Below are 13,084 nucleotides of genomic sequence, written 5' to 3'. Positions count from 1 at the left end.
TCTAAGTGCTTTGTCAGTGGCACTCCAGCCACTACTTGTGACTCAGGTTGTGCATCCGACACAGTTCCAAGCTTCAGCTTGGGGAAATCAGGGTGGAAAGGGCTGGTGGCTGGCCTGAGGGCCCTGATTTCAGTCAGATTTCACAGGAGGACAAGTTTCTACCCTCCCTAGCTCAGATCTCAGATACCAGCATTACTATACTCTGGCTTGTAAAATAATTGACAGGGATTTTATCTCCCATGTCATGGATTCCTTTTACATTAGTTCCTACTTATTTCCAATTGTCAACATTGATCACAGTTAGGAAACTAAGGATTGAATTTCACAGCTACTTGCACAAAGTTGCACAGTTTAGCTCTGAATATCTTCCTCCCTTGGATCTTAAAAAACTTCTCGATAACAGTATAAAATGTTTGTCTTAGAGGACTAAGAAGAACCCATGTTTATTTTACTCTCTGACTTACATATATGACCCTTTGATAAGAGGATGGAACCCCCAAATCCCTACTTCTATTTAAAGAAAAATTTGCTTACCTTCTCAGAGAGTTAAGCTCCACATTGGACAGCAGTTGTAGGGAGACTCTGCAAACACTACAGCAATCAGTAAGTAAGAATTTGGAAAAAATGTTTCCTGGTGGTAACTCCATCCTGTGGGTATAACAAAGCTTAAGACATGATTCTATTGCAACTCTTGTAACTAGAGTGATATTTCCTTTTTTTAAATATTTTGTTGTTTTTTAAATTTTTATTGGAATCGCTTCTCGGCCTTTTGGCTAAGATCAAGTGTAAATTTTTATTGGATATTTTATTTATTTACGTTTCAAATGTTATCCTCTTTCCTAGTTTCCCCTCTGGAAAGCTCCTATCACATTCTCCCTCCCACTGTTTTTATGAGGGTGTTCCCCCACTCACCCACCCACCCTGGCATTTCCCTACAGTGGGGCTTCGGGCCTTCTCAGGACCAAGGGCCTTTTCTCTAATTGATGTCTGACAATACCATCCTCTGCTACATATGCTGCTGGAGGCATGGGTCCCTCCATGTGTGCTCTTTGGTTGGTAGTTTAGAGCTGGAAGTTCTGAGGAGTCTGGTTGGTTGATATTGCTGTTCTTCCTATGGGCTGCAAACCCCTTCAGCTTCTTCAGTCCTTTCTCTAACTTCTCCATTGGGGACTCAGTTCTCAGTCCAATGGTTGGCTGATAGCATCCACATCTGTATTTGTTAGACTTTAGAGGAGGCTCTCAGGAGGCAGCTATGACAGGCTCCTGGAGCATGCACATCTTGGCATCTGAAATAGTGTCTGGGTTTGGTGTCTTTATATGGGATGGATCCCCAGGTTGAGCAGTCTCTGCATGGCCTTTCCTTCAGTCTCTGCTCCACACTTGGTTTCCATACTTCCTCCCTTGAGTATTTTGTTCCCCCTTTTAAGAAGATCTGAAGCATCCATGCTTTGGTCTTCCTTCTTCTTGAGCTATATGTGGTCTGTGAATTGTATCTTGGACATTTTCTATAAGAACATCTTCTATAGATTAACTAAGAATGTAGGCTTCAAGTTAAACAGCTCATGTTAAAGGTCTGGTTAGTAATAGCACTACAGATTAACTGAGATAAACCTAAGAGTATGGGGGATCCACATGTAGCCTGACCATACAGATAGCACAGAGATCACCCGACTACTAACACAGCCTTCTGAGTGGGAAACAGGTTATACATCTCTTTTGTCGAAGAGACAACACTGCATGTTTCACATTCCTGGATTCCCTAATGCTTATGTGTGAACACAAGGAGTTTTGTGGCTGCTAAACAGAAGATTCTCCCTATGCATTAGTTTAGGATGTAAACGTTTAATGCATGGTAAATATAAGGCAAATATGGTTTGTTGTTACAACCTTAAAGATTGCCTCTTTTTTTTAAAAAAAAAATTCTATTGGTTATTTTGTTTATTTATATTTCAAATGCTATCCTCTTCCTGGTTTCCCCATTGAAAGCCCCCCATTCCACTCCCTCCCCCTCCCTGCCTGAAATGCTCCCCCCCCCACCTACTGCTGCCCCAGCACACTTGTTCCTAATCTGGGGCATCAAGGCTTCTCAGGACCTAGGGCTTCCCCTCCTATAGATGCCAGACAAGGCCATCCTCTGCTACATATGTAGCTAGAACCATGGGTTACTCCATGTGTACTCTTTGGTTGAGGGTTTAGTCCCTGGGAGCTCTGAGAGGTCTAGATGGTTGATATTGTTGTTCTTCCTGTGGGGTAGCAAACTCCATCGGCTCTTTCAGTCCTTCCCCTAACTCCTCCGTTGGGGGTCCCCCATGCTCAGTCCAGTGGCTAGCTGCAAGCATCCACATCTGTATTGAAAAGGCTCTGTCAGAGCCTCTCAGGAGGCATCCATATTAGGCTCCAGGCTCCTATAAGCAAGCACTTCTTGGCATCAGCAATTGTCTGGGTTTGGTGGCTGCATGTGTGATAGATCCCCGGGTGGGCCAGTCTCTGGATGCCCTTTCCTTCAGTTTCTGCTCTACTCTTTGTCCCTGTATTTCCTCTAGGTAGGAGCAATTCTGGGTTAAAAAAACAAATTCAACACACCGTTTGAGTATACAGTAGATTAGCAATCTTACATTTTTTAAGTAACCTCAAGGCTCAGTATTAACTCTGACTGTGAGGACTAGCAAAAGTTCCAGTCTCCTAGAATGTAAAAGATACTTTTAGAATATTGTATCATTACACAATAACATTGAGGAATTAATAGTTTAAAGAATAGAATATTAATAATTTAATATAATTAAAGACAGAATAACAGACATACTTTTATTAAAATAAAAACACAAAGTTGATTTGTGGTACCCAATTAAGGAAGGTTTATTCCTGTCGCATGAAATGCTGAGTGAAATTCAATATTCAATTCAAATGTTTGGAAAGCTACTTGACTTCACTTATCTGGGGGCTTGCAGCAAAAGAGAAGTGCACTTGCTAGTTGAACAATGCATGTCTTCAAGGGGAAGAGCTAAGTAACTCACAATTTTAGCTCATCAAGAGGTACTGAGAGCTGGGTGCCAAGGACAGAGCAATTGTATTGATTTCATGTAAAATCATGACTTTAAAATACTCTTGAGGGCTGGAGAGATGGCAGAGATGTTGAAGGTTGGACGCAACAAAAAGAGAGAAAATATTCTTGAATGGTCTCAGAATGTTGACCCTTAGACACATACCCAAGCCCATTATATCCTGTTAGCATCCTCCTTGGAGTGATGTTTGTGCTCTAGACAAGGGACTTATTCCTTCAGACCTATTCATCAGTCAAATAGGCAACTGTTAACCTTGGCTGTAACTTAGCAGTTTTCTTTTTCTTATTTTTTTTGCAATAAATCTCTTTTATTTTCTTTTTATTATTTTCTATTGGATTTTTTAATTTCTATTTTAAATGTTATTCCCTTTCGTGGTTTCCCAAACAAAAGCCCCTTATCCCAATACGCTCCCCTTCTTCTATAAGGGTGTTCCCCTCCCCATCCTTACCCACTTCCTACCCTTCCCCCCAACATTCCACTATACTAGGGGTCCATCTTGGCAGAACCAAGGGCTTGTCCTTCCATTGGTGCCCAACAAGGCCTTCCTCTGTTACATATGCAGTCAGAGCCATGGGTCAGTCCATGTATAGTCTTTGGGTAGTGGTTTAGTCCTTGGGAGCTATGGTTGGTTGGCATTGTTGTTCTTATGGGGTCACAAGCCCCTTCAGCTCTCTTTCTACCCTTTCTCTAAATCCTCCAACAGGGGTCATGTTCTCAGTTCAGAGGGTTGCTGCAAGCATTCGCCTCTGTATTTGACATGCTCTGGCTGAGTCTCTCTGAAGACATCTATATTCGGTTCCTGTAAGCATGCACTTCTTAATTCATCAATCTTATCAAGTTTTAGTGGCTGTATATATATGGGGCACATGTGGGAAAGGCTCTGAATGGCCACTTCTTCAGTCTCTGCTCCAAACTCTGCCTCCATATCCCCTACTATGAATATTTCTGTTCTCCTTTAAAAAAAAAAAAATGAAGCATCCGCATTTTGGTCATCCATCTTGAGCTTCCTGTGGTCTGAGGATTGCATCTTGAGTAATTTGAGCTTTTGGGCTAATATCCACTTATCAGTGAGTGCATAACATGTCTGTTTTTCTGTCATTGGGTTACCTCACTCAGGATGATATTTTTTAGTTCAATTCATTTGCCTACGAATTTCAAGAAGTCATTGTTATTTGCCTTTGTTGTATGTTGGAGCATCTTTTTGGTATATGCCCCGGAGAGGTATAGCTGGGTTCTCAGGTAGTAGAATGTCCAATTTTCTGAGGAACTGCCAAACTAATTTCCAGAATGGTTATAACAGTTTGTAAACCCACCAACAATGGAAGACTGTTCCTCTTTCTTCACATCCTTCTGGCATCTTTTGTCACCTGAGTTTTTGATCTTAGCCATTCTGACTGGTGTGATGTGGAATCTCAGGGCTGTTTTGATTTGCATTTCCCTGATGTCTAAGAATGTTGAACATTTCTTTAGGTACTTCTTAGCCATTCAAATATTCCTAAGCTGAGAATTCTTTTTTAGCATTGTACCCCATTTTTTAATAGGTTTATTTGCATTTCTGGAGTCTAACTTCTTGAGTTCTTGTACATTTTGCATATTAGCTCTCCATTAGACGTAGGATTGGTAAAGATCTTTTCCCAATCTGGTGGTTGAAATTTTGTCCGAACCACAGTGTCCTTTGCCTTACAGAAGTTTGCAGTTTTATGAGGTCCCATTTGTCAATTTTTTATCTTAGAGCATAAGCCATTGGTGTTTTGTTCAGGAAATTATCCTAAGTGCCCATGTGTTCTAGGCTCTTCTCCGTTTTTTCTTCTATAAGTTTGAGTGTATCTGGTTTGATGTGGAGGTCCTTGATCCACTTGGACTTAAGCTTTGTACAGGGTGATAAAAATGGATCAATTTGCATGCTGACCTCCAGTTGAACCAGCACCATTTGTTTAAAATGCTATCTTTTTTCCATTGGATGGTTTTAGCTCCTTTGTCAAAGATTAAGTGACCATAGGTGTGTGGGTTCATTTCTGAGTCCTCAGTTCTACTCCACTGATCCACCTGCCTGTCTCTGTACTAATACCATATAGTTTTTATCATCATTGCTCTGTAATCCTGCTTGAGGTCATATATGGTGAAACCCTCAGAAGTTCTTTCATTGTTGATTATAGGTTTTTGCTATCCTGGGTTTTTTGTTATTCCAAATTAATTTGCTAATTGTTCTTTATAACTCTTTGAAGAATTGAGTTGGAACTTTGATGTGGATTGCATTGAATCTGTAAATTGTTTTTGCTAAGATGGCCATTTTTACTATATTAATGCTGGCAATCCATGAGCATGGCAGGTCTTTCCATCTTCTGAGCTCTTCTTCAATTTCTTTCTTCAGAGACTTGAAGTTCTTGTCATACAGATCTTTCACTTGCTTGGTTAGAGTCACACTGAGGTATTTTATATTATTTGTGACTATTGTGAAGGGTGGCATTTCCCTAATTTCTTTCTCAGTCTGTTTATCCTATGAGTAGAAGAAGGCTACTGATTTGTTTGAGTTAATTTTATGCCCAGCCACATTGCTGAAGTTGTTTATCAGGCTTAGTAGTTCTCTGGTGGAACTTTTGGGGTCACTGAAGTATACTACCATATAATCTGCAGATAGTGATGTTTTGACTTCTTCCTTTCCAATTTGTATCTCTTTGACCTCCTTTTGCTGTCTAATTGCTCTGGCCAGGACTATATTGAATAAGTAGGGCAAGAATGGGCAGCCTTGTCTAGTCCCCGATTTTAATGGGATTGCTTCAAGTTTCTCTCTATTTAGTTTGATGTTGGCTACTGGCTTGCTGTATATTGCTTTTACTATGTTTAAGTATGAGCCTTGAACTTCTGATCTTTCCAGTACTTTTAACATGAATGGGTGTTAAATTTTGTCAAATGCTTTCTCAGCATCTAATGAGAGGGCCATATGTTTTTTTTTTATTTTGAGTTTGTTTGCACAGTAGATTACACTGATGGATTTCCATATATTGAGCCATCCCTGCAACCCTGTGATGAAACCAACTTGATCAAAATGAATGATCATTTTGATGTGTTCTTGCATTCAAATTGCGAGAATTTTATTGAGTATTTTTGTGTCGGTATTCATAAAGGTAATTGATCTGAGTTCTTTTCTTTGTTGCATCTTTGTGTGGTTTAGGTATAAGCATAATTGTGGTTTCATAGAAAAATGGGTAGTGTTCCTTCTGTTTCTATTTTGTGGAATACTTTGGAAAGTATTGGTATTAGGTTTCTATGTAGGTCTGATAGAATTCTCCACTAAAGCCTTCTGGTCCTGGGCTTTTTTTGGTTGAGAAATTTTTAATGACTGCTTCTATTTCTTTAGCTGTTATGGGACTGTTTGGTTGGTATACCTCATCCTTATTTATCTTTGGGACATTGTATCTTTCTAGAAAATTGTCTATTTCTTCCAGATTTTCTAGTTTTGTTGGGTATAGTCTTTTTTAGTAGGATATGGTGATATTTTTGAAGTTAATCAGATTCCGTTGTTATGTCTCCCTTTTCATTTCTGATTTTGTTAATTTGGATACTATCTCTGTGCCCTCTGGTCAGTCTGGCTAAGGGTTTATCTATCTTGTTTTTCCTTAAAGAACTAGCTCCTGGTTTTGTCAATTTTTTGCATAGTTCTTTTTGTTTCTACTTGGTTGATTTCAGCCTGAATTTGATTATTTCCTGAGGTCTAATCCTCTTGGGTGTAAATACTTCTTTTTGTTCTAGAGCTTTTAGGTGTGCTGTTAAGCTGCTAATGTACGCTCTTTCCAGTTTCTTATTGGAGGAACTCAGAGCTATGAGTTTTCCTCTTACCCATGCTTTCATTGTGTCCCATAAGTTTTTGTATGTTGTGTCTTCATTTTCATTAAATTCCAAAAAGTCTTTAATTCCTTTATTTCTTCCTTTACCAAGTTATCATTGAGTAGAGCATTGCTCAACTTTTTTGTGTATATGAGATTTCTGGTTTTTTTGTTGTTATTGAAGACCAGCCTTAGTGGTGATCTGATAGGATGTATCATGTATCTGTTGTGGCCTGTTTTGTGATGGATTATATGGTCAATTTTGGAGAAGGTACCATGAGATGCTAAGAAGGTATATTGTTTTGTTTTAGGATGAAATGTTCTACAGATGTCTGATAAATCCATTTGGTTCGTAACTTCTGTTAGTTTCTCTATGTTTTTGTTTAGTTTCTGTTTCCATGATCTGTCTATTGCTGAGAGTGGAGTGTTGAAGTCTCCCACTCTTATTTTGTGAGGTGCAATGTGTGTTTTGAGCTTTAGTAAGGTTTCTTTTATGAATATAGTTGCCCTTGCATTTGGAGCATAAATATTCAGGATTGAGAGTTCATCTTGGTGGATTTTTTCCTTTGATGAATATGAAGTATCCTTCCTTATCTTTTTTGATAACTTTTGGTTGAAATTCGATATTATTTGATATTAGAATGACTACTCCAGTTGTTTTCTTGAAACCATTTGCTTGGAAAATTATTTTCCAGCCTTTTACTCAGACATAGTGTCTTTCTTTGGCACTGAGGTGTTTACAGCACAATGCTGGGTCCTCTTTGCCTATCCACTCTGTTAGTCTATGTCTTTTTATTGTGGAATTGAGTCCATTGTTGTTAAGAGATATTAAGGAATAGAGATTGTTTTCTCCTGTTATTTTTGTTGTTAAAGGTGGAATTATGTTTGCATGGCTCTCTTCTTTTGGGTTTGTTGCAAGAAGATTACTTCCTTGCTTTGTCTATGGTGTAGTTTCCCTCCCTGTGTTGGAGTTTTCCATCTATTATCATTGTAGGGCTGGATTTGTGGAATGACATTGTGTAAATTTGGTTTTTCATGGAGTATCTTGCTTTCTCCATTTATGTTAATTGAGAGTATGGCTGGATATAGTAGTGTGGGCTGGCATTTGTATTCTCTTAGTGTCTGTATGACTTCTGCTCAGGATCTTATGGCTTTCATTGTCTCAGGTGAAAAGTCTGGTGTAATTCTGATAGGTCTGCCTTTATTTGTTACTTGACATTTTTCCCTTACTGCTTTTAATATTCTTTCTTTGTTTCGTGCATATGGTGTTTTGACTATTGTGTGATGGGAGGAATTTCTTTTCTGGTCCAATCTATTTGGAGTTCTGTATGCTTCTTGTATGTTTATGAGCTTCTCTTCCTTTATGTTGGGGAAGTTTTCTTCTATAATTTAGTTGAAGATATTTACTGACCCTTTAAGTTGGGAATCTTTGCTCTTTTCTATACCTATCACCCTTAGCTTTGATCTTCTCACTGTGTCCTGGATTTCCTGGATGTTTTGGGTTAGGAGCTTTTTGTATTTTACATTGTCTTTGATGGTTGTGTCAATGTTTTCTATGGTATCTTCTGCCCCTGATATTCTCTCTTCTATCTCTTCCATTTTGTTGGTGATGCTTGAATCTATGCCTTCTGTTCTTTTTCTTAGGTTTTCTATCTCCAGGGTTGTCTCCCTTTGTGATTTCTTTATATTTTATTTCCATTTTTAGGTCAGGGATGGTTTGTTCAATTCCTTCACCTGTTTGGTTGTGTTTTCCTGTAATTCTTTAAGGGATTTTTGTGTTTCCTTTTTAGGGCTTTTACTTGTTTACCTGTTTTGTCTTGTATTTCTTGAAGGAAGTTATTTATACCCTTCTTCAAATGATCTATCATCATCAGGAGATGTGATTTTAAATCCAAGTCTTGCCTTTCTGGTGTGTTTGCATATCCAGTATTTGCTTTGGTGGGAGAAATGTTCTCTGATGATGCTATACTGTAGTCTTGGTTTCTGTTGCTTAGGTTCCTGTGCATGCCCCTGCCATCTGATTGTCTCTGGTCTTAGCTGGTCTTGCTCTCTCTGACAGTGGCTTGACCTTCCAGTATGATTGTGTCAGCACTCCTGGAGAGCAGCTTTTTCCCAGAAGGATCTGGGTACAGAGAACTGTGTCACAGGGTCAGCTTTGGGGGCAGGCAGATACCAGAATGATCTTGTCCTTGACTGTTCCTGGGTTCCTGTGTCTAGAGAGCTCTAGGAAGGTTCTTCTTGAGCCAGGAACGTATAGAAGAAGTGTTAGTCTCTTCTGAGCTCTCAGAATTGTCCATATTTCTGAGAGTCCAGCTCTCTTCCCCAAGGGATTTTGATACAGAGAGCTGTGGATGACAATAGCATTTTTAAAAGAAAGTACTTAATGGTGCCAGGAGTGATGGGACAAGGAAAGGAACTCACTAAAAGGAAACTCACTTAGAACATCATCAGAAGACCCAGCTTCTCCCAGATGCCTTCCATTTGTACCAAATTTTAAGACTCTCCACACTCCATGTATGTGCTCTTGGCCACAGCTTGATCACAACAATTTATAGTAATAACAAAAAAATGTATAGTCAGTATATAGAATAGTTGAGTCATGCTAGTATAGCACTCCTTTGATCAACTAAAGTACAAAATAAAAACTGAGATCTTTTTCTGAAAAAGACCATTCTTCATGGCCAAGGATCTCATTAGGAAATATCATAATGCATACCTGGGGCTGAAATACACTCAGTAGTATGCCCTTGCCTTACATGCCCGTAGCTCTGCATTTGATTCCTAGCATCAAACTAAATAAATAAATCAACTATAAAGCCATCTTACAGGATCATGCTTAGGATTAATGTTAAGGTAAGGGTAGGTATTATTATCATCAGTATTAGGGTACAAACTAGCTTATATATGATTTATTGGGTGAAGAACTAAAGTTTTTATAGGTTTCAAATTTATAAATTCACTGTTTGGATTATTTTTAATATTATTTTAGTTGGTTTATTTCATTTTTGTTTTTGCTTTGTGTTGCTATTTGGCAGTATTGGTAATTACATACCCAGCACAAGCTAGACAAATACTTTACTAAGATAATATCTGTGGTTACCCCCTCTTATTTACTTCTCTATTTTCAATTTTATTTAATTTAATGATCTTACAAAGTAGCCAGTTATTTATTTATGGCACTTTCAATCCTACATGCCTTTGATTCCCCACGCTTATTCACCACCATGACTTTGATCCTCTTCACTTTGGCACTCTTCACACCCCCAATATTTCCCATTTCACTTCATATTATGTGTCTCCTGTAACCCTCTTCTGCCTCTTCCTCTTGAAGTCTTTTCTTTCTCTTTTAAAAAAATAAATATTTTTATTATTACCTTGAGGATTTTTTATAATGTATTTTGATCTAATTCATTGCCAACTCCTCCTAGATCAATCCTTCACTCCCCACCCCAAATTCACACTTTTAGGTTCTCCTATTTGTTTCTTTTGTTAAATAACCTATCCAGGACAATTTATGCTGCCTATGGAATCTATAGGTATGAGACCCTCCACTGGACTTTCATTAACCTGTCAGAGACTAACACTCTTAGTGAAAACTTACTCTTTCTCCCCAGAAAACATCAGTTGTCAATAGCTCTTCAGTTTGTTATGAAAATTCACAAGCCCCTCCTCCACACCCCATGCTGGCATGTTGACTGGCTTGATTTTGTGCAAGTCTTGTACAGGCAACCATTGGTGTGAGTTCATGTTTAGAAGACAGTTTCACTCAGGTCCTCCCAACCTCTGACTCTTTCAATCTTACACCCCCCAAAAACTGTCTCTGACCCTTCGATGGAGGGCTTATAATGTCTCACTTGTGGCTTAGCACATCATAGACATTTATTTTTCTTAACATCAATTGTCAATTTGTGTGTTAACTGCCATCTATTCAACAAAAAAACTTCTCTGGTGAGGTCTGAAATCTACAATAATCTGTGAACACAAAGATGTAAATTTAGAAAGCAGTTTGACATCATGTCCATTAAGCAAAACAATAGTAGTGGGTTCAGTCTTGAGACTTGTGAGATCCCCAAATATTGATATTTGGTCAGACTTACAGTACCAGGTAACTGTTTCCTCCTGTTGAGAAAGTCTTAAATCCAATCAAAAAGCAGTTGATTATCCCCCTTCATGCTACCATATATCCATGGGCAATTCTTATCATACCAGACATTGTTGTAGCTCATAGGATGAGCAGGTTAATGAGATCATTAATTACCATTTACTGTCAGTAGCCTGTATGACACACTAATTATTATGAGAACTAAGTGGCATCAAGCATTCTGGTTAGCAACAACTTGGTTTCTCAATGTCCTGTGGCCAAAGTGTATGCTGTCATCAGCAAGAGTCTTACAATTAGATTCTGGTGCATAACCAAGAACAATGTAAATATCCCTGTATTATTTTGATGCTCTACAAGATACCTTAACCCATAGCTTAACAGGAGCTATCCCACACCTAGCATTAGAATTTTTATTGGCAACCAATAATTTCTGGGAAGAACATTCCTCTATTCAGCATAACTGAAGCTAAAATTATATATATAGATTCTGTGTGTGTGTCTGTATGTGTGTGTGTGTGTGTGTGTGTGTGTGTGTGTGTGTGTGTGACTTGTTTTCAGTATTTCAGTATATATTGTGGGTTCTTAGTATTTTTAAACAAATACTTTTTTCATGTCTTACAGAGACTTCCTTATTTCTCCACATGCTTATGTTCTTGGGAATTCATGAAAGAATTTTTTGTTTTTGAGTTCTTTAAACAACTTATAAACATTCTTCTGAACTATTTGTTTATGATTTTATCAAATTCACTCTTCCTGCAGGGCATTATTTTGGTCTGAGTGAATTTTTGAGGCATTGTATTATCTTCATTTTCACATTTCTTGTGTTTTACATTGTAAGCTCTACATCTAGAATTTTTCTTAGTTTAATTTATTCTTTTGAACTGCATAACAGTGTGTGGTTTTCATGTCTACACTCCTGAGGGATTCAGGATTAGCCTTATCTGCATAGTGAGTTTCAGGCCAAGCAAAGCTGCCCAGTGAGACACTGTCTTAACCAAAATAAAAATACAACAACAAACAACAAAACGGACTTGTTGTTCTTGATTGATTGATTTAAACCATCTCATATTGCTTCAGAGGAAGTGCTTATACTCTCCAAGAAGAAATAGACTGTGGTATGGAGTTTTAGGATTGTTTTTCCTCAGCTTGACTGATAAAAGACATGATTCTTACTACTTTCATGATAGAATATTTTTTGAAAATATCAGTCACTATCAGAGAGTGAAAATATATAGTCACACTTAGCTAACAATAACTTTATATACTGATGCTAGTATATACATTAATATATTAGTTTTGTAAGATTTGAGTGGAAAAGGAAAAGAAGAAAAAACAACAAACAAATACAAATCAAAAATTTGAGTAAGATTAGTCATTGGTACTGAGTCACAGAAGAAAATAAGAGAAAAATGTGTATGAAAGGTAGAATGAATGGATATCACATGTGATATCAAGATGAAGCAAGTACTGGAGAGTTTTTTGTCACCTTGATACAATCTAGATTCACTTGAAAAGGAGGAATATTAATTGAGGAATTTTGCCCATCAGATTGACCCATGGGCCTGTTTGTGAGGCATTTTCTTGATTACTGACTGAAATGGGAAGAGCAGGCTATGGGCTGTGACCCCAGCCCAGGCAGGTGGTTCCAGGTTTTATAAAAGAGCAGGTTTGGCAAGACTAAAATGTGTTACAGTGCTTGCATAAATATCAGTTTTACAAACAAATAAGATGCAAAGAAGATATGAATAATGCATGTAAATACACTATTCAATCATTCATTGAAATGATTAAACGCTTACTTATTAAATATGCATAAGGTAAAAAGAGACAAGACAAATTATTCTCAACATTACTCAGAACAATATTTTTCAGTGAACTTTACAACAAATTGTAAATATTTCCCTCTGTGGGAAAACCATCTAAGACATTAACTTTCACTGGAATTTGTATACTGTGTTTAAGCCTTTAGATGTAGGAAACCTTAATAGGCTTCATGTTCTTCTCTTGTCCTCTACCCCAACATGTTCAACCTTCTCCTCTCAGGGTCCAGATAATGAATTTATCTTTCAAGGTACTCATGGAGATCAAGGAGTTCA

General features: G+C 37.9%; 1 pseudogene; it reads left to right on the top strand.

The window, feature by feature from the left end:
- The first annotated feature begins 753 nt into the window (after positions 1-753).
- On the top strand, positions 754-836 carry LOC148005647 (U2 spliceosomal RNA; annotated as a pseudogene).
- Positions 837-13,084: the final 12,248 nt, after the last annotated feature.

Source organism: Rattus norvegicus, chromosome 5 (genome assembly GCF_021556685.1).
Source record: "Rattus norvegicus strain SHRSP/BbbUtx chromosome 5, alternate assembly SHRSP_T2T, whole genome shotgun sequence".
NCBI classification, from domain to species: Eukaryota; Metazoa; Chordata; class Mammalia; order Rodentia; family Muridae; genus Rattus; species Rattus norvegicus.
The sequence above is the reverse complement of the archived record's forward strand: the minus strand, read 5'-3'. Positions and strand labels throughout refer to the sequence as shown.